Below are 23,979 nucleotides of genomic sequence, written 5' to 3' on the forward strand. Positions count from 1 at the left end.
AAGAATAAAAATCGATATTAAAATCGACAGAGCGAAGAAGCAATAGCAGTATACCAATTCACATTTCTTCAATACCAATTTACATTTATTAATAACGTTAAATTTCCACAATTTTTACATTTGGATCTTTAAGCATTAATAAATTAGCAATAAAGAATACAGAGTGATATTAAAATCTACACAGTGGAAAAGCAATAGCAGAAATTATCTCCAATTTGAATTTACGTAAAAATTTAATAACGGAACTTATCGAGTGTCTCGGGAACCAGCCTTCTCTACATATTGCCGACTGTTTAATATTTTACGTGAGAACAGTATCGTTAGAGGCACAATAGGGCCTCTTCATCTTCCATTCAACCTCTTATTACTCGGCTTTGTGGACGGGTTTAATTAACAGTTACGCTACGCCCTGTTTCCGTATTTCTGCGTAGTCTGACGTTAACAAGATTCCTTACCGCCCCTTATGGAATACGTCTCTTTAATTGCACGGACAAGGATATTCCGGCCGCGTAAATGCCGGTAAATTTCGTTGTAGAATCCTCGACCGGGCGGAATCTCGGATCTTATCAGCCGAATAGCCATTATCCGATTTAATAATCGCGCTTACTCCACGTCGACTATACGTGGTGCGCGTAAATTGACACCCGTACAGCTTGTGGATCAGCTGGGTCTTTAAAATTCAATTACTCTTGATCAGCAACATCGCTACCAATGTAGGATAATACGCGGATGTTCGCTACGGACGTCCGCGCGAGGGTTCGTTTGCGAGCAAGATAACTCGATCACTATAAATGAGGACGATTTAATTTATTTGCCTCGTTGTCTACGTTCGCGCAAATTCTCGTCCAATTGCCTTCTGTATCAGCTAAAGAAATATTCTCGGAACACGCGTAACTTTTACGATATTGAAAAGCCTATTTTTGTTATTTGTTTATCTGTCGCTGAACGTCCGATTCGTAATATATTTAAATCTTGCTACTGTCGATCCGATAATTCAAAACGACGACCTCTACTTTTCTCATCATCTTACGATCGAAAATATAACGCCAGAGTATAACAAATGATTATTATGAAATATAAATATTGGTCGATACTTATGCAAATTCATATCTTTCTAGAAACAATGGTAAAAGCGAGATCTAAGTAGAAATTTGTCTCGCATTCTAAATATTCCTTTTTATAACAATTTGTCTAGACGTTTTGTCCTTAAACAAAATTGGTTTAACGATGTTGTAACTATAGTACGTAGACGTTTATCCAGCGGGAGGCTAATAATAATTGCATAAATTCAATTGCGTTAATTCTAAGTACAGTAAGTTATATACTATACTAAGTATAGTACTTCCGATATTTTCGATATTTCTGAACACTGTTGTAGTATTTATACCTGTATTTTAATATATAACATTCGATGAAGTGTAAAACTGATATTGTATTTTTCTAACATCAATAGTCGTTTATTTTCACATAATTATTGTTTCTTTCATCCATTTCTTTTCCCTTTTCAAAGTATTCGATATGCGGCACTCTAAGTAGTTTGATGAGAATACTTGATAGCTGACGAATAATTCCACTAGAAATTAGAATTTGATGACGATATTTCTGCACACTGTTGTAGTATTTATACCTGTATTTTACTATATAACATTCGATGAAGTGTAAAACTGATATTGTATTTTACTAACATTAATAGTCGTTTATTTTCACATAATTATTGTTTCTTTCATCCATTTCTTTTCCCTTTTCAAATTATTCGGCACTGTAAATAGTTTGATGAGAGTACTTGGATAACTGACGAATAATTCCCCTAGAAATTAGAATTTGATGACGATATTTCTGCACACTGTTGTAGTATTTATACCTGTATTTTACTATATAACATTCGATGAAGTGTAAAATTGGTATTATATTTTATTAACGTCAGAAGTCGTTAATAAAGAATTTCTTTTCCCTTTTCAAATTATTCGATATACGGCACTGTAAATAGTTTGATGAGAGTACTTGATAACTGACGAATAATTCTACTAGAAATTAGGAACGAGAGCTAACGCACAAATCAAATTCATTACATGTCATAAATTTCCTGTAAATGTTAAAGTGTCCTTTTCCTCTTTGAGAAATTGGCTAGCAAAAATTCTTTTGCTATCGGTTTCTATACCGCATAAAGTAGCAAATTAATTTAAAATATCACTGGCTGTATTGCTGGTAAAGATACTGCTCGTTAGCTCCCTTATATACGTAAGAAACCCACCACTCCATGTATATTTATAACACTAGAAATATACGATCGTTCCCCTATGGCTCGAAACTTCTTATTTCCGAGTTTGCTGCCATTTATAGTCCTTTGACTATGTTGCTCACTACGCTCTCATTTTACATCATTCAATTCAGAAATAAAAATATGAAATACCGTAACGATTAAACGAAAAAATTGCAAAAATTATATGTTTCATCGAAAGATTATTTTATCAACATATCGTTAGATAGATCAGGAATTTGTCGCGCAATTTGGCCAATATTGTTGCGTGCCAAATTTTACAAACCACATGTCATGATTTAGCAATGCTAATAAATTCTATTATACGACAGCAGAGAGTTTAGCAAGGAAAAACGAATGGAATTGTACAAATAAATGTAACAAATTATAAATCGTCTCAATTTACGATTCGTTTCAATCGTTTGATTAGAAAACTGCAAATTCGTGTTTTTATTAACATACTTGGAAAAAAAGTAGCAATAAATTTTATTACATTACAGGGGCAATTTTGGTAAGAAGAAATTGTACAAACGCGTCTGACAAAATGCTAACCATTCGATTATCACGAGATTATAAAATTGCAAATTAATATTTTTACATACGAACATACTAGAAAGCTATTGGGTCATCCCATAAGCTCGTGCGACTTTTGTGTATACATTTCATGTGTCGATTTATGAACATACGGCGATAAGGGACCAATGCACTTGAGCTTAGCTGATCGAGAACAGGCTAGAGTAGATTTTCGTGGGTATAAGATCGTAATATAGTGAACACAGTGACTTCTAACAGTAAAAAATCATGAGTGAAATGCGTATCCATTTTCGACATCTCGTATTATATGAATTTCGGAAAGGAAGTTCTGTAACAATTGCCACGAAAAACATATGTGCTGTTTACGGAGAAAATGCGCTTTCATCTCGCACCTGTAGGAAGTGGTTCCAACGTTTTAGAGCTGGGAATTTCTGTTTAGAAGACGAGGAACGCTCCGGGCGTCCTCCTCAGACAGACGAAGATAAAATTCGGGATCTTGTTGAAAAATCACGAAGTTTGACAGTTCAAGAGACGTCAAATGTTCTGAAAATACCTAAGACAACGATTCATAGGTGTTTAAAAAAAATAACATATATAACCGCTCGAAAAACGGCACGAACTTATGGGATGACCTAATAGAAGCTAAGTAGAAAATTGGTTTTTCTGCCAAAAAGTACAACGAGTACTTGCGACATTTTGGATATTCTATATACAGGGTGAGTCACCGAAGAATTTAAGCTGAAATATTTTCCATGTTATTAGTTATATCGAAAAATATCGAAAAATAAAAGTTGAACGGTTTCGATTCAAGGGGCGCGTGTTTTGATGTTATTATTCTTTCCGTAGGTGGGCGCGTGAAGGTCATATGGAGATCAGTTTGTTTTTTTTATATGCTTAATTTAGTAGATATTTTAACTTTCAGTTTCACAAACTTATCGTATGAAAGACGAGGAAAACAACTACAATTTTGCAAGGTAAAAATTAAAATATTCACTAAACTAATAGTTTTTCCACATATACAGCTTAATTAATTTTTAATAATTAATTAATTAAATAATTAATTTTTTAATAATCAATGTGCTAAAAAATATATGCTTTCATTTAAAAAAGCAAAGTTGACCTCCGTATCACCTTTGCGGGTCCACCTACGGAAAAACGAAAAACGCCAAAAATACTTCTTTCCAAGCCATTCAATTTCCACCCGAAACATTTTTCCATACAACTAACCGTATCGAAAATACTTCAGCTTAAACCCTCACGCGACTCACCCTTATGCTACTTATACTTTCGCGTATTATTCGCATTCTCCGCATCTTTGCATCCTCAAATTAATTATTACTTAATAAACGATCGAACAAGAACACGCACAACACGCAACTGAAATTAATCGTACATTGATTTTTCACGCTCTCCGTTCAAAACTGCCAGCTATATTCACTTTTTCTTGTTATTTCTGACTACGCACAACGTATATGCATAACGTGCCTGAATAATCCGGCGCTTTTACGCAACCAGCCAGAGACATCAGGCCAATAATGAATTTATCAAAAGAACGTGACGAAATTGTACAGCCGCATTTGCGATCGAGTTCGGCGTGTCTCAACGTTTACGATCCACGGAAGCAATCATTTCGCCGCGTTGTTGTGACGATATCAGTGGATTGCAGCCATCCGCGCACGCCACTGCCATCGACCAAATACCAGTCCGCCAAAAGCCGAATAAACAGTCGCGGCCATCGACGATTCTGTAATTTGGTCAACCTGTCCGACCGCTATTCGAACCATGTTGCGCTTTTAACGCAGAAGGTTGAATCGTACGCGAAGAACGCCGAGTGGATTTCGATGGTGAAATCTACGGAAAATTACGTACAGCGTGTGATGTTAAATTCACATCCATTTAATTGGAGAGCTCGCGGGAGAAAGGAAACGACGAAATGTCCGATTCGAGGAAATTGCGGATAAAATTATATTTTAACGCAGAAATCTGTATTCGCATATTCGAACGCTTAGGGTATGTTATATTAACAGGCTGCACATGTTTGTACAGATTTATGTTTGTACAAATGCAACCAAAGAGATAAAAATGAGATCTTTATGCGATAACGAGTACATTGCTTTGGATATTTTAAACCCGCCAGTTTACTTTTGCATAAATGCACAAACAGCCGAAATCTGTTAAACAGAAACGTAAAGACTCGGAAATTTCAAACATGAATTTATAACGAAAATAAATTCTCGTATTCCTTTTCAATTCATTTTGAATTCTAGCTAATTTTGCGTATAGGAAAGGCGTATGCATTTGCATTGATTCCTTCAACTTTCACCAAATGTTACTCGAAATAAGATTTAGTTCTCTACTTGAGAAGCTTTTTCTATTATAATGTACTATTATACTGCACGTCTATAGAATACTATGGATCTATCTGTTTATTTGTTGTACTTATACTGAACTGTATCTAGATACCATTCAGAAGTAAATGTATTTATGAATGCACATGTATACAAGCTATTATGACCTTTGGCCTTTCCACTGACGCTTTTCATTTTTTCTCAAATTCTTGTGAAAATATATAAACAATGCTCATAACCATGCACGCGTTCTATATTGCTTAATATCCACATATTATTGTATAGTATGTGTATATGAAAGAAATAAGTAGTCAAATAGTTTGCAAAATCTGACAGTAAATCCATGTGATCATAATACATTTAATTTGCAACGTTTTTCAATCAATTTATATCATTAAATTCGCTGAATGCTTTTCCCCTACTATTTTCCCGTTTTACTATTTTACATTGACTTTACGATTTTATAAAATTTTTATATCTTCGATTCGTTAAAAAAGCGGAGATTTCTTGTTCTAACGCATTTTTCTACTTCGAATAACGTAGTTAATAATTCAGTCATAAATATTGTTATATATAAGTAATTAATTAACGAATGACCGACGTTCATATCGCGTATCCAATTACTTTGATATCCAATTAAATTATTGACTGTTTCCAAAGCAATTTAGCGTAGCTATTGTACATCTACGAATTAATTGCGATGAAATATCAAGTTTCGCCACAAGGGCTCGACGAATGTTTATTGATTTTCGCGGACCTTCCCAAAACGATTTTGATAGAACTTCGTTTATGCGCACAAGGTCCATTTATTTGAATGAAATTTTAGTTGGTATCCGATTAAACGATTTCCTGCTGATTGAATCCACTTGTCTAAACTCCTATTACACATATGAAGCCTAGTTACATGAATTGCTTGCCCTCCGTCAAGTTCGTATAAACTAGCAGTAATTCTGCTGTAACTGCCCAACGTACTATCCGCGTATTATACTTAATTTCGCCCGGCCATATCCTTTATCTGTTATTTTCTATATCACAGAAACTCATATAGTATTCATACATTTCTGTGTACATTTACTTCCCAGCTCGAGTAAAAATTCCATTCCCGGTTTCGTCTGAGCACCAATATAAATGCGAATATTATAGCCACGCTTTCGGACTCTAACATATAGTGGATAATCGTGCAAGAATGCCGCACGAGAAGTAATATTACGACACAAAGTTACGACGATATACGAATGAAAATTATACAGGGTATCTCACTATTTTTCGACCAAACGGTGTTAATACATAGGTGAAGATGAGGAAAAACTGTCATATAAACATACGTCGTTGGAGCTTCGTTAACGAATCATAACAAACGATAAACGAGCAGTAAACAGTAAAGAACGTGCTACTATCGCATAGTGTTTTCCTAGCTGTGTGCAAAAATAAAAATTATATAAATTGTATGATATTAAATTGTAAAAATGTAAATTTGCTTAAAAATCCGCAGTCTGTGCATTATCTTTCAAGAATAAATAATAATAAATCCGCGAAGTTCTGTATAAAACTGATAGAATAACCAATGCTATCAATGTTTAGTCGTAAAGCCAGCTTTTTGCTGTCTGACCATCGCTACTCTTCTACTGAAGAAACAGAAGATTCGACTTGTCACGTTTCTCCACTAGTCTTCCTGCGCTTTTAGTGGGCGGAAAAAATTGGAAAAAAGAGGGGAAAAAGCAAAGAGGAAGAAAATACACACGTCACGCTTCACTGAAATGAAGCCAGCATGGAGACAAGAGCGTCTGTCTGCATCCTGGTAGCATCGCTTCCAGGATAGACGTGTTTTGTCGACGCTGAATGCGCCAGGGAAAACGAAGAAACACTCTGAAAAATGAGATTTCTGTAAAGAGAAAGGAGTGAAAAGCAGACGTAGGCTGGCGTTGCGATGGAGACAAGGCAAGAGCCAGCTGCGCTAGCGAGCATTGGTTCGGAGGCGAACTCTAGTCCTTGAGACGTGTCATCCTTTTCAGGATTCAGATAGGGCGCAGATACGCACACGCCGATGAATGCAACTGGTATACGCGAGGGCGCGGCTCGTTTGGATCGGGAAATGCTCAGACAGAGGCGCAATCCAATCGGATAGAAATTAAGAGAGTGGAAACTGAGCGCGATTCGGCTCGAGCTTAAAGCGAGAGAGACTTGGCTATGCCTTGGACAGTTGGAGTTGAAGTTGGCGATCGCAGAAAACCGAACAGTGTTCGTTTGTCTGTGATTTGGTCGGCTGAAATTTTCGCCTAACTATATTTAAAAAAAAGCTACCAAATGAAAATATTTAAAAACTGATAATTTCTTTGGACGTATTTGGGTGGACAACCTTGAACAGATCATGGACGATCATATCCCACATAAACGTTAACGAAAAAGTTCATGTGGCTGTGATGTCGTTTTTTTTTATTTTTATTCGCTAATAATTGTTTTTTCAAAGGTGGACAAATTAAAATTCTGGCTGGACAAACACGAACGAATCGTGGACGATCATATTCTACATAAAAAACAGTGAAAACGTTCATAGGGTGGTGATGTTACATATTTTTTAATTTTTATCTGTTGCTTGTTTTTTTTTCTTTTTTTTTTTAAGGGTGGACAAATGGAAATTTTGGTTGGACAAATATGCACAAACGAATATTGTTTGGATTTTTAAAAAAAATCTCAGGGTGACAACTTCACTCAGCGTTTTTGTCCGCCGTTATATTATACCCGAATTATGGATCGAATTTAATCCTGAAATGGATACGAGAAACTAGTGAAATCGGAAAGATCCCTTTCATGGACGTCGTTTAAAACGGCCATGCCGCGATATCTCGTTCCAACTGATCGAAATCCTGGAGAATTCAGTGTAATCTCTGATGTTTATGGACCTATTCAGCGATTCTCGCCATTGTACGTCGTAAAATTGACATAAAAGTTGGACGCTGCCCATATTTTAGGATCGCTAATTATGCAAATTGGTGTATTCGCCACGGACAGAAATGCACGTCAAGCGTTCGGTTTGATGGTCCCTGAGATTTGACTCTCGAGCGAACTACTTGAAGAAAGTCCATGATTATCGAAATGGTATAGTAAAAGCTGGAAAAAGTATATAGCGTGTTCCGATAATTTCTAGCACCTTGAACATGTGACTTATTTTTAGAGACGTGGAATTTGTAAATAATATGGTACAGTAATATTTTTGTAGATAGAAGTAGTTGCAGGTAGAGGATTTTCAGAGATGTCAAAGTTATTCCACTTTTTTTCAAGTTATATTATGTAGATATTAATCATTTTATACGTAGAGAGGCAGCGAAAAGAGAGTTTAAAGAGTAAAACGGGAAAACTGTCGTAATATGGGGAAGCTGAAATACAATTGACAAGAGAAATCGAGCTCCCCTTATCCGAGCTAACAGCGAAACAAAATTGTGTGGAAAATAGAATTTTAGGATAGCAGAACAATCACTTTCCCAATATGAAATTTCATTTGTTCAAATATAGATTAAGATCGATTGACAGTTTCTTTAAATATATATGGGTCACATATGTTTTTGGCTATTAACTCATGCGATTCTTTCAAGATCAGTACCTACATAGTATGTTGGATTATCGTAAGGGCGAATGTGTGGTGTGTGACTGCAAAAATGTAATTTTATATTATGCAAATGTTTCTTGGTACATGGATTGTGTTATTAGTAGGAGGGAGACACGACAACCATTTATTTAGTATAAGCGGAGAGCGATTTCCTGATTTTTTTTTTTTTTCTTTGGTTAGTTACATCTCAGTTTTTGGAGAGTAAATCAGACGAGAAATATGTTAAATTAAATTAAATTTATTACCTTGAACCAGTATACAGTTACATTCTTTTTCTGCTTCGAACCATAGAAGCTCCTTTACGAATGCAACGAATGCTTGGCCACGAGAAGGCACCTTTTCGTCACCACTTTCGTTTGTTCTTTCCATTTGTATAAAACCGTCGTTATGTTCATCCTTATCGCGATGAAATCGTCTCATTACGTCAGTATGTTTAAGGTTTCTTCCATTGCCAGTATCGGAGAAATCTACGTGTTCTGCATAATTTTCAATATTATCTTTTTGTTCTTGTAATGTCTGTGAATGTGGTTCCTCCAACACCATGTGTTTCTGCCAATCCTGTTGCATTTACGCTTCCAATTTTTCCAATTATACGCGAATTTGTTTCGATTGTTACAACGCTATACTTGTTACTATACTCGATCGAATAAAGGAAAAAATACATTGTATATGAACAGTACAATTGACATAATTACAGTTAGCGTAATATAATATTAACATATATTAATTTACAATACAATATTAATTAATAAGATATGCACATATTTGAGGCGTTCGGATATTAAGGTATTCGGACGATGTATGTTCGGATATTAGGATATTCGGATAATGGGTGTTCGGATATTAAGGTATTCGGATATTAAGGTATTCGGATAAGGCGAGCTCTACTGTACAATATAATTGTACATCCTACAACAGGCAAAGAAATGTTTAATACAAATTTTACTTACACTCGTATAGACAAATCTCAGCTTTAAACTTTCTTCTATTCACCGATATATTTATCGCTGCGTTTATCAGTCAAGAGCAATTAAAAATTCAACAGCAAGTGGTAACGGTCAGAAGTTTTTTTTTTTTAGTGATTCCTTACGTGAATAAATTTTCTAAATCGTTTAAATACGTTTGCAAAGAGCGCGATATCCTGTTTTATCTGATGGAGTATTTTATTAAACGTGTATCTTATTGGGTTGGCAACTAAGTGAATAAGTATTTGAATTTATTTCTATAAAACACTTTACAACCACGTGAATATCGTATTGAAGACACGAGCATCATGATTTTATCACTATAGTTTGAAACAAGGCAGAAACTTTAAAATATTGAAATATATACATAAATATACATGTATATATATAAGATATATTTACTTGTAGTGAACATTCTGCAGTTTTTATGTGTATTTCCAAACTAATTGAGGTATTTGTCGAAGTGGGTCTCACTTCTAGGAAAACTCTACATCTTCTCTAGTGTTTAGTTTTTTTTTTTATTTGGAAGTAGTTTACAATCAATTCTCATTGAGAATTATAAGTAAATTATTCCGGCGTGGTATTATAACGTGAACAATAAATGATTATCGTATGTTTGGTTCTAGCTGAATCTAATGTTTAAATCTAGAGGGTAATGTGTCCTTAGCCTGCGGATCTGATCCGTCGTGTCGAGTAATTGAGTAACTAGTAGATTTTGGTGGCTGTTAATTCATATGTTATATCTATTACTGAATTTGGATATTTCTTCTTTAACTTGGTATCTTAAGGTCGCGACGTATTGTTTCATTGGTAACATACCAAGGTGCATCTATTAAGGATCTCAGAGTTTTTGATTGGAATCGTTGCAGAATTTCTATGTTGCAATTACTCGCTCTTCCCCATAGTTGGATCCCATAGATTCAAACAGGTTTTAATATGGGTGTTTAGTTTTTGGCACAACGATTCTCTTTACAGCGGCTTCTTTCGTGTCTATCATATGTTGGCAACTAAGTGATTGCGGATTTTGTCATTAGGTGGTATTGACAAAATCCGCAACCACTTAGTTGCCAATCCCATACTTTCAAACATAGTTATGAATAAAATGTCTGGTCTACAGTGTGACAAGAAAGGAAAGCTAAATTTGTGACACGCGAAGCGAAATTAAAAACACAAGTGTTCGTTTTGATGTTACACTGAACAAGTTATCTGCAATCATTTCTACTTTACGTCGAAAATGAAGATCGAAGAGATACTTTTACCAACGTTGTAAGCTCGCAACAACAAGCGGCAATTTTTTGTCGCGTTCTGCTTCTATTGTAAATAACCGTGCAGTGCAAATGTTATCAGTCACGCACATTTTGCTCGTGCGTACCAACAAATGCGAATCGACAGCGCCCTGTCGAATTATTAATATCGTATCGTTAAAATTAAAATCGATTTCGAAAGATACGATCTTAGTACGCCCACATACTTCCCTCGTTTACAGACAAAGCGTATTATTTACAAATTCGCCTTTGAAAATCCCACTAGAATTACCTTAATTAATTGATAATTAATCGCTTTGAGAATTGGAAATCAGATATAGTAGAATGTACAGTTTACATTACATTAACATTGCAGTAATATTACAGTAACATTATGGTTGGCTTGAAAATGAATTTTAAAAGAAGAATTTTTGTACATGCGTGTATTTGCAAATTGAACTTTTTATTCTGTTCAATATCGAATGTCAAAGTACGTAATTCTTTTCTTAACAAACTCATTCGAAGATCGTTTGCATTTTATAAGGATTAAATTAATGGAATATCGTTCATTTGTAGTTTTATTTGACTTGCAGTAAGCATCGATTTACGGAGAAAATGTGTTGACAAATTCGACTTTGGAATGTGCAACTAATTACTAAACCACGGACATTTATACATTTTTGAGAAATGAAAAATCCCACAAATCTACAGACTGCAGATAATATGCAAAAATATATTTAAATATATATAATATTAAAAATAGAACGCTTACTGTGATATTTAGTAGACGAAATAAATTTCTATTTACGTTCAATTCTATTCAAATTATGTTTACAAGGATAGAAATTTGCATGGAACATCCGTAGTCTATTAATTACTTAGAAAATAATACGATAATCAAGTGGACCAGATGCATCGATCAGCCGACAGTTTGCCTAAACAGGAAAGTTATGACCTATAGTACTACATTTATTTCGAATTGGCACGATCGTTGCTGATCTGCGAAACAAAACGTGCAGAAACTTAGCAACTACACTTGTTCTCCTGACACAATCCAAAGACTTCGCTAACTACCCTTGGCAGACTTTCAGTTTAAACATTGATGCATTTAGCGAAGAAATTAATCTTCCAACGATTGCTAACTCTGCTTTCAGAACGAGACTTCCTGCTAAAGTTCAGGAAACGGTCTGTTTCACCCTCCAAATGCGAATTTCAATGTCACTTTTCGCTGCTACTTTATCATCATATTGTGTTATTAACTTTATCCAATTAGTTGTATTATTTTTTTTGCTATCCGCAATTGATATTGTAATATCGTAGAATAGATTTGAATTAGAGATCGGTTGAAAATAGAAAAAACCGTGTACGTCGTCCTTCTGTGGTTCGTTTACATTTAAGAGCGCCTATGTGACTAAAGTCACCTAGTTCTTACAGAGATATGAGAAAAACAAGAAACAACGTTAGAGCAGAAGGACGGTTTCGTGTTTCAAGGGCGGACGACCGAGAGGTCAGAGTATGCGAGTCGAAAAGCGAGTGTGTTGCGAGAGTCAGAGCTGATTGAGTCGTCGAAGAGTAGAGTCGTTAGAGGTTTCGAGTTGTCGAAGAGTAGAGTCGTTAGAGGTTTCGAGTCGTCGAAGAGTAGAGTCGTGAGAATTGATAGAGTTGTTAGAGAGAGAGTGTGTGTGTGTTAGATTCGTTGTGACGAGAGTGATCAAATAACTGTAAAGTTATTTGATATAGATACGAGTATTGCATTTAGTTTCCGTTAAATAAATATCGTTCTCTGTCCAATTTATATCTGTATATTCAGTTTAATATTAATAAATTGTAAGTAATCGAAAAAAAATTTCTATCCTTATTTTTCGATATTACAATATTGTATGTTTGTGCAACGAAAATCTAACATATTTTTATAGCTATCTGTGTAATCATCTTTTCACTAAAATCTTCGTAAAATCGTTACATATTATCCGGTCGAATTCTAGCAATTCTGTAAACGTGTTTTCGTAATTATATTTTTATTAGGTTGTCCGGAAAGTTTCTTTCGTTTCATAAGGTGATAATAGATGAACAAAAATTTCTGTTTTACATTATTTTATTGAATTAGGTATGATTCATTTCGTTCTATTTCTATTATTATGTTCGTGCATAATTCAATAAACTAATATAAAACGAAGAACATTGTGCGTCTATTATTTTCTTATAAAACGAAAGAAACATTTCGGATAATCTAATATTACAATCTTCATTGCATTCTAGTGTAACATGATTCAAGAACTGTTTTGGTTACATCCAAAAATCGTTAGATTTCGAAGACTCAAAGGTACAGAATTTATTCATATTTTTGCATATATCTGATGAACTTTTTAATTATATCACTAGGAATATTTTCATGTTTCCAAACGATTTTCCTATTTACCACGTCACTTTATACTCTTTTCGTCTTCTCTGTCGTCTAGGTCATTTAAAATTATTTGAAACATTTGCAACGTATGACGTATCCCAGCATCTCAAAAACCTGGTAAAATCCAGCAAAAGCTTCCAGAGAATCGAAACTTATTGTTCTAGACTTTCAGAAATGCACTATTTTTTCAGCTTTAGAGAACCAACAATTGTAATGGATGAATGAACGTTGATATTTTCATGAAAAGTGTTGTAGCAATTTCATATAACACGATGCAGAAGCCAATTATTAAACAGCCAAGTAATGACAAATCTATAATTTATCTAAAATATATTTACAAAATAAATGTATAATGGGTTTCCTCTGCGATAAACACTATCGACTTTTAAAGTTTAGTATAAGATGAAAAAATCACAATAAGATTTACAAGTACAGTGATTAAAATATCGACGCATATCGCATTTCTATCGAGTTTTATGTTCCACTGCATGGCATCACATTTTTGCAGCCTTGTGAGGATATTGCTAGATATCACACAATTTAATGTACTTGGGCCTAATTGATTAGTATGCGATGCTATACGCTGGCGTGGTGATACTCTTTGCAGCCACTGTATCTACAGAATATCGGGTTTTAACACTTCCGTGCAATTATTTCCTTAGCCAAATAATGATGAATCTATAATTTGTCCAAAATATATTTACAAAATAAATGTATAATGGGTTTCCTCTGCGATAAATACAAAACTCATGCGATAAACACTATCGACTTTTAAAGTTTAGCATAAGATGAAAAAATCACAATAAGATTTACAAGTACAGTGGTTAAAATATCGACGCATATCGCATTTTTATCGAGTTTTATGTTCCATCTGCATGGCATCACATTTTTGCAGCCTTGTGAGGATATTACTAGATATCACACAATTTAATGTACTTGGGCCTAATTGATTAGTATGCGATGCTATACACTGGCGTGGTGATACTCTTTGCAGCCACTGTATCTACAGAATATCGGGTTTTAATACTTCCGTGCAATTATTTCCTCAACTATTCGCTATCGAGAAAATGTTGCAAATGAAGCACCGTCTGTTCCAAAGTGGATTACGGATGGCTGCCAATAAATTACTGGAACAAGTTTCTAGGGGTTGGAACTATTCAGGGTCAGAACGAACCAATATATTGATTGGCAAAGTTGTCCCCTGGAATACGCAAGATAAAGAACAATTTCTAGGCAGTTAGCGAAAAGAGGTTTTAAACGTTAACTCTTGGCACTCTGAATTTTATTTTAATTTCGATACCAGCAGCTGCCAACGCTTTTAAGTGTTTTGTTCGAAATTTACTTTAACTAAAAAATAAGACAATTTAAATAAATAAAGGAAGAAAGAAATTCACTTAAACACCAGTTTTATTCACACTATTGCTGTATTTTGTAATTTTTAAGCGTACGATATATCTTGAAATAATTTCCAGGATACAATCCTGGTTTTCTTTCGCACGTTTTATAAAAAAGGTGGGACAGAAAGAATGTCCAGTTGGAATCGAGAAAGGAGCTCCTGAGATAAAAAATGATAAAAACCAACATAGGAGTGCAAAGGGTTAACAAATAACGTTGAACGATTATTGACTGGCCGAAGGGCCAATGTATTTTTGCAATTTTTGCAAAAAACGTCATTTTCATGTTTAGCTCGATAGAAATATATTTAAAATCCTAGAGAAATTTCAATAGGATATTTTCCTCGAAACAGGGTAGGTTCTATAGTGTCGATTTTAAATTTATCGTAATATATTAAATATATTATAACGTATTATATCCTTATTAACAACATATATCGATGAGATATTAATAAAAAATTGACAAATTCGTTTATATAATTTTACATCATAATACAAGACAAAACTAAAGATACAGAAAAAGAATGCTTTTTTTCGAAACCTGGAAACAATGGACATTTCTCCTAAAATTGTGTTTTCGCCTGTGAAGAAATATAAACTCAACGTTAATTCTGTTACGTTTTCATTCAACGTTTAGTGGACCTTTTTCTACTTTTAATTGCTTCTACTAATTCGTTAGGTATTTTATTTTTTTTTTCTAAGTTGCACGATAGTTTCTAAGGTAACTTCTGATCGCAAATTTTTCTCGCTAGAATTCCCCACAGGTTCTCGATCGGATCAGGAATGGATGTTGGCCATCGTAATAATTCTACCCGGAAATGTTGAAACTAGTTTTTCCTAGCAGCGGCTGTTCTAGTAGCCGCTGAAGTCTCGTTGAAAAATTGTCTTTTATCTTCTATTTCGGCTACGAAAGGCAATAATTCGCCATGTAACATCTCCTGATATCCCATAGCGCCTAATTTATTTATTTACAAAAATAATTTCACTTAACGTATCCAGATACGATCGATGATTTCTCAAAAATGTTGAAGAAATAATGCGAAAAAAATATGTTTGAGTCTACGATTATTCACAGCGTATTATATATTAAACATATAGATATATGTTTAAATACAATTAATTAATTAATTAATTAATGTTTATAGATTTGTTTAATAATTCCATCTTTGTAAACAGACTGGAAAGCAGTGTACAAGAACAATATACATTATTTTGCTATTATTTCAGCAACATATATATGTCGAAGATGAAAGGAAAGCCGAAGCCTTTCCTTGGAAATTTTGGGAACATCCTCTAGTACTCTAGCCCAGATTTTATCATAGCTATAATTGTTCGAGATTTGTGATAGCGAGATTGGGTTCGAGGTGACAATTGGTCGCCGAACGTAGCCATGGTCATGGGATGGACGTTTTGCCTAACGAAGGTCTGGAGTGGTTGTATGGGTTTTTCGAGAAATGTGGTTGTGGCGGCATGCGGCCTCGGGAGCGGGCCTAGCTACGTGTCATGTTGCCTCGGAGGTGCCGATACAATGGGACATACATTGTATTAATAATCAAACTCCAGGCAGAAACTGCCTAGCAACGGCGTTTGGAACTTTCTGGATGCTTCCAACGAGTGTGTATCAAACTCCAGGCAGAAACTGCCTAGCAACGACGTTTGGAACCTTCTCGATGCTCCAAACGAGTATAGAAAACAAATGCAATCGTACAGCGAGAAAAATCTCCACGAGACTGGCATTCGTGCGATCGCCTTGGAGAGTGACACAACGAGCATTTTCAACAATCGTATTTCTGTGCCTAAGATTAGTTTACGCTTAGTAAAGAGTTATCCCGTTGACCGTGGATTCGTTTGAACCTAAAAACATTGTTAATAGCGTTCATTAAACTTATTATTCGTAAATCATACTATTCATTAAACTTACTATTCGTTAAACTTATTATTCATTAGACTTATTATTTGTTAAACCTATTATTCGTACAATTTATTATTCACTAACTTTATTATTCGTCAAACTTACTATTCATTAGACTTATTATTTGTTAAGCTTTGTGATAGTCTTGTATATACGTGTAAATATAATCTCGGCTTTGTGAAACGATGGCTAATTCACGTGAAGAGTTGTTACGCGCCCAAAATTCCGATCATAACCCGACATATATATCAATGCAGCGTTTTGCTTAAATTTGTCGAGCCGTATATTCCACAGAAATATCTCAAATGCAAAGAAATATGTTACGCGTGTGCAACGTGCGCATGTTATCAGAGATTAATAGCTACATACATCAGCGATTTCTGTGAGAAAGTTCATAGACCTGCTATCACGCGTAACTCTTGATTGAACGATTTCGAGGAAGAAACATTCGACCTTCGATCCTAATAAATCACAGTTAAACGTTTACGGTGCGGATTCTCGTCGAGAGGATACGATCACGCAGTGAGAAACCGAATCCGGAGCTGTACAATTTAGATAAATTGTCTGGGTGGGCGCACAGGGGAGAACACGTGCGACCTCTAACACTGGCATTGCAATCTGCCCGCTGTAACTCATGCTTTGTACAAGCACCTACTTCACCAACCTGTGAATATAGAATTCCTTTTCTTTTCTTTTTCTTCTTTTTTCTTTTTTTTTTTTTTTTTTTAACCATTCGCGTTCTATCATGAGAAATCCATCGAGACCGCGAAATTCTATTTATCGAAAACGTGACCAGCTTGCAACACAGCGAACGGAAGAATAGAAGAACTAGCTTACTTTGGTTTTATTACATAATTCTCCGTTATCCGATAGTTTTACGTAACAGTTTCAACGATTTGTTTAATGTTTCTCCTAATCGCTAGTTTTTTTTTTTTACATTTTTTATTGTACGTGTAAATACTGTATTGGGAAATTAAGTTTGATTGACATAATTGATTTAAATAATTTGATAATTTCAATGGTAGTAGTAATGTGTCATATTTCTCTATTGATTAATTCAACTTTGCTAATAAGAATAATTTCTCATATTTCCGTATTAATTAACCATTTAATGTCAACCGCAATGTCTCATATTTCTCTAGTAATTAATTCAATAACCTTGATGATAACAATAATTACTCGTATCTCTGTTACAGTTAACTATTCAATGTTAGTAACAATATCTCATATTTCTCTATTTATTAATTCAATAACTTTGATGCGAACAACGACAATTCCTTATATTTCTCTATCAATTAACTCAATACCTTCAACAGTAAAAATATTTCATCTTCTTCTATCGATGATGTATCATATTCGAGGAATGAAAATATATTCTGCAAACATAAAAGAACAAAATGGGTTTCATAGCCATTTGTCTCGCGTTTCTCTATTGATTAATTCGAATTCGATAACTTTGGTACCAACAACAATTCCCCATATTTCTCTATCAATTAACTCAATACCTTCAACAGTAAAAATATTTCATCTTCCTCTATCGATGATGTATCATATTCGAGGAATGAAAATATATTCTGCAAACATAAAAGAACAAAATGGGTTTCATAGCCATTTGTCTCGTGTTTCTCTACTGATTAATTCGATAACTTTGGTACTAACAACAATTGCTCATATTTCTCTATCAATTAACTCAATACCTTCAACAGTAAAAATATTTCATTTTTCTCTATCGATGATGTATCGTATTGGAAGAACGAAAATAAATTGTGGAAATTGTAGAAGACCAGAATCTTCTCGTAGCCATTGGCCAAGAATTTTCACGTACGTTATTTTTATCGTCCATCTAGTTGATTGCAACAGAAAAATGATTTAATAATATCAATATCATCGTCATACGACATGTCATTTCTACGACATTCTTCCGAACGTACTAACAAGAAACAAGCGTGCGTATCGAAGATAAAGTTCCGCTGTCGCTATGTCTTTTAAAAAACGTAATCCCGCGTATCGCAAAGAAAACCAATTGAATCTCGCGTGAAACTGAGAAACGTCATGTGTCTTCGATACGATACGAAAGAAGTGAAATGAAAGGTGCAATCTCAGCGAAATATCAAAACGTCAATCACACGTGGCTTTCGAGAAACTAGCCACTTGGACGCGAAAACGAGTCATGATATTCAGTTTCCTAAACAACGTGCAGCCTGGAAACTTCATGTTTCACCGCACGTCGAAAATTCAACGGGAGCGGCCACGTCAAAAGCAGCACTTGGGCCGCGTGTCTTGATAAATTGATGTTTTCCAAAGCATTTTTCTTTTTATTTTCCACGCTCCGCAGCATCAACGACGGTTACACGCGTATTGCAGCCGAAATTGACGGCCGACATAACAAATTCCCGAGAAATTCGTTCTCTCACCTGCCGTTTATATTCCGTTCGCCGAGCTTTTCAAATTTTTAAACCGCACCGACTGTGTCTGGCCTACGAATATTTAATGCCGCTTCTCTTTACGATTCGGCGAGCTTAAGAAATTTACAGTCGCAACTTCAAGTTTACAGCTGACCTACATTCAGACGCTGGGTCGAGGCCTCTGCATTTCTTCGGCGGTGTCGCACTTTTTTTCGTTGAAAATAATTTAATCTTGAACGTCGCTCCGTTTTTTAAGCGTTTTACAAAATCTTTCAGATGCAAAGAATTTCGATGAAAAGTGTGGTAAACGATTTTTGCTGCTGTTACAAATATTTGAATTAATATCGAATGGTAGCGTTCCTCTAAGTGAGGTTTACGTTTCAGTTACATTTTTATTACTTACATACGGAGATTGTATATCTTTTTTACGATGGATTCGCGCTCTTTCGTTCGACGCTTTTATCGGAAGACTTTATTGGAAAATTAATTTTCTATTACACATGCCTTTCGGATATCAGCTGAAATCTTCTTTGTATTTGAAGCACGTCCCCGATGTATGTACAACGTATAGGTTCGATGAACTCGGTTAAATATAGCGACGACAGTGAATAATTTAGCAAGATCTAATCGTTTTCAGATTTCACATTTCACATTTCACATTATTGTCTGTTTCTGGCGTATTCAACACGCCGCACATAAAGGATATATCCTAATAAACACGAAGATGGTATCCCATTGGGGGTAGCCACTCACATGATAGACAAACAGCTAAAAAATTCTACCAAATGTCCAAATTGGACAAATTGTGAATGTGAAATATTAAATAAAAAAAAAAACACGTCGTGCGAAAGATTCCAATAAAATAATATCATCGCAGATTCTAGCATCTTTGTTTGAAATTCTATTATTCTTACTATTATCTCAGTCTTGTTATTATTATTATTGCATCTTATACATATTGTACAGAATTTTGCAAATTTATATAACTTCAATTGCGTCATGTACATTTAATATACAGTGCTGTGAATAATTATAAATTCAAATGTATTTTTAGATGTTTCATAATATTAAAAGAAAAATTGAGCAAGTCGTTAATATTATTTCACATTGTAACGTAAAACAAAAATGAAGATACAACAAACGAAAATCGTGTTCTCTTCAAGTCTACAAACAATGAAAATTTCTCTTAAAATTGTTTTTCGCTGTGAGAAAACATGTTGTCTTTGATTATTTCTATTACTCTGTTAGGTACACTATCCACTAATTTATTTAAATCTTCGTTTCTCACAGGTTCTCGATCGAGTTCAGATCAGGGCACAAAGTTGGTCACGGTGATGATTCCATTCGAAAATCTTGAAACCACTTTTTTGTAGCGGTGACAAGATGAATAGGAGCATTGTCTCGTTGAAAAATTGTCTTGTATCTTTTATTTCAACAAACATATCAAAACACGATCGGTGGTTTCTTGAAGATGTGGAAAAAATAATGCTAAGGGAATGTGTTCAAGTAGAAAATTATTCACAGCACTGCATCTATAGCCAATTAATCACCAATAGTGTACTTAATTATCTTTATTTCTGCAATCTAACTTTTATTTGTCACTGTATGTCTTCGTACAAGCCCGGTGTATACTTAAATCCACGTTATAAATCACCGGAATTGCTGTTTAAGAAAACATCCACCTCGAAATATATCAAAGCTGGTTTAAACACTAAGAAAGATTTATCTGACATTTTTTAAATCCTACTTTATAAAACCAGAGTCGACTCTTTCGCCAGAATATTTGTACACAGAAGCGAACGCGCTACGTCAACACCGCAGGAACACATAGAGCAGAGACCCCCAGATGAAAATTGTCGGGTTAAAGCCGACGACAAGATGCTGCAGGAGTCGCAACGCGTGCGACTGGCCGACGGAATAATTTGATAGACTCGTATTAGCCTGAATTCCTACAATCCAGTTAGCTACCCTAGCCCTGATCCAGCCTCGTCCTGAATTTAGAGCAATTGACACGAACTGGAACACGCCGTGATAAACTAACATTTCCGATAGGCTTCCTAAGACAGGTCGAACCGGCGTTCTCCGAGCCGGAAAACTGTAAAATGCCTTCGAGGAACGTTCGAACTTGTTCGATTGCTGCAACTTCCAGATTTCGTCGTTTCATTAACTGTCCTTTGCCTTTAATCGCGATCGATTTATATCGAGTATTTCTAAGATGTTGGCGAATGGAAAATTAAATGGCGAAATAAGAACAAATTTTTTACTTTGTATTTTATATTTTATACTTACAGAGGCGTGTGTTCTAAGAAACTGAAGAGTAGATTTTAGCGATTGGTATTTTATTGATGATCGATCGGGTATAAGAATTTAATTTGTGATTGATGTCTCGGGTATTTGTATTGTTAAGATGTGTTTCTTTGGAATTTCTCTATAAATTGATATTTGTTGCTATTCCTTTCCCTCATGCAAATTTATATAATATACTGAAACAATAATTATGGTTATGAAAAATAATTATGAATCATGTAACTGTGATTATGATAATGAAGTATTAGTAGTAACGCGATCAGTCGTAAATTAATCCGCTGAATTTCAACTTACCATTATTATTGCACGATTTTAACGAAATTTATTACAGACAGATCGTATTGCTGGCAAATATATTTTCTAAAAGAATATTTTACAATGTTTACGAATTTGTACATAGCTCCACTATTTAGATCGTAATTTTTACGAATATAATTTTTGCAGAAACAATATCGATAATAAAACATTTGAAAATATGGAACTCGTATCTGTATCAAAAGAATCATATCAATAGTGAGAATTTATTCTTGCAATTCGTATGACAAAAAATTATTGTATACTATGTCTAAATATTTTGACTATTTAGACTATGTCCAAACGTTGATAACTATGCGTATACTATGTGTAGGAAGCGTTTATTTTCACATTCCCATTTAGTGAGATACAATTACATTAAGAGAAAGTGTTGATCTTCTATAAATGTACGTCGATATTTTACTTTAGGCATACACTAAACATGAAATAGTAAATCAAATATTTACACTATTTGCTACTACGTGTAGAAACCTGTTATTTTTTACATCTGAAATTCTTTTTTCACGTTTAGCGGGATTCAATGAAATTAAGAGAAGATTTCGCTACCCTGTACACGCACGTCGATATTCAATTTTGAACATAGTTTAAACATACGATAATGTAGTCAAATCTTCAAACTATTTATATTAATCTTCAAACTGAATATCGACGTGTATTATTTTACGGAACAGCAAAAGTTTCTGTCAATTTAATTAAGTCTGGCTAAACGAAAATGTGAAAGTAAGTGGTTCCTACACATAGTAGCGTGACTATGTTATTATCAACAATATTTTATTACTTTTCAGCAACGTGGAGCGATGCATTGCGATAAATACGATCAGCACGTTCATTTGTTACTCGCCAATGACGCGAATCTAATCTTGGAATATTAATCTGTGATGATTTTTTGCCATGTCAATCTGACACCAAGTGATAACTTGGAAAAGTGAGGGCTGGTTGATGGCTAATAGACATAACATAACATTACCGTTATTTTCTTCTGAACTTTGCTCTACGACTGGTAGGAAAGATTATTCGAATTTGATGTTTGCTACGCAAATTCAAAACAAACGTAGAGTATACGGAATAGCGCTAAATAATAATGGCAGATATGTACGTGGGACCACGACTCAGGCGGAAAATTTTTCTGTTTCCTCGGACGTTCATCGAATAGCAATGGAACTGCAAAGTATAAAAGGAATATACGTTTAATGTTTCTGCTCGGAGCAGAAACGTTCCACGCGTGTGTGTTATACTGTAAACTGTAGAGCTAAACTTTGATCAGCCTCGTTGCTCGACAATGAGTGAACAGTGGAGCGTAAATTCTCATATTTGGAGCCGAGGAATAGAACATTTTTCTGATACACCGTACGAAAACCAAGATCATCGTAGTATTATTTTATAATGACGTGTGGAATTTATTTCCATCTTTCTATAAAATGAATTCTCGATATTGCGAGTTTAATGGAAATTCAATTTAATTTGCGAAAATTGTCTTGCTCAATGAGAGTCGAGTTACGTGAAAATATTAAGGTCTAGTAAATTTAAGAGTTGATTTGAAAGTCGGATAAACGAAGATAATTTCATTTTGTTCTACTTGACTTCGAAATTGAACTCGTTAAGAACCAATAATTCACAAAGATTTATTTACTTCTCTGTATTAAGTTACTTAGGTTAAAATAATTCCCCACGTTTGTCTAACAATTTTATTGTTAGAATATATACTACTATACTATGAAGCATACTATATACATATATATACTACGAAGCATATACTATTTTGCTTTAATATTCTTTGTGACTGGACACGGTCATTTCAAAACTTTTATATCAAGAAATGTGGGATACACGTGTTTCTGCATTTTTTAAATTATTTAACAATCACACGCGAAGAAACTTTCTAAACATTAAAACAGTTGATATTTCAATATTAATAGCGCAGAGGATATTCCGATAAATTTTTGAACGGAAGTGTAACAATCTCTGCTGCGTTAGATTCAGAAACGATTCTTTTATGAAACGCTCATAATTTTCTTGTTCATTGCTTTTATTAAATAATATGTAATTATAAACGATATTGACCCATATTATTCGTATGTTCATCGCAGTTATATTTATAATACTTTACAATATTCTTCAACTTTATTATACAACCTAGTAATTAAAAAGTGATTGAAAGAAAATTCTACTGTTTGAAATTGCTTGGAAATTTTCTACGGTTTGCTGCAAAAATTCGTTACGTACTTTACATTGCGCGTTTTACGTTTCATTCGTTACAGTCCATTAATATTCAATGACAACGTCCGATTAA

At 34.4% G+C, this 23,979-nt stretch overlaps 1 protein-coding gene and 1 long non-coding RNA gene across 6 annotated transcripts in view; both read right to left on the minus strand.

Annotated features, from left to right (window-relative positions):
- The window catches only part of LOC117159861 (uncharacterized), a 213,852-nt gene that overhangs the window by 88,970 nt on the left and 100,903 nt on the right, over positions 1–23,979 (minus strand). The window lies entirely within an intron of this gene.
- Positions 5,971–23,263, minus strand: LOC143302651 (uncharacterized). Its single transcript, XR_013058309.1, has 4 exons — positions 22,657–23,263; positions 21,669–21,862; positions 21,357–21,550; positions 5,971–21,277 (listed from the first exon to the last, which is right to left on the minus strand). It is a non-coding gene; the product is annotated as an uncharacterized LOC143302651 (long non-coding RNA).

The sequence above is a fragment of the Bombus vancouverensis genome, chromosome 5, assembly GCF_051014615.1.
Source record: "Bombus vancouverensis nearcticus chromosome 5, iyBomVanc1_principal, whole genome shotgun sequence".
Classification (NCBI taxonomy): Eukaryota; Metazoa; Arthropoda; class Insecta; order Hymenoptera; family Apidae; genus Bombus; species Bombus vancouverensis.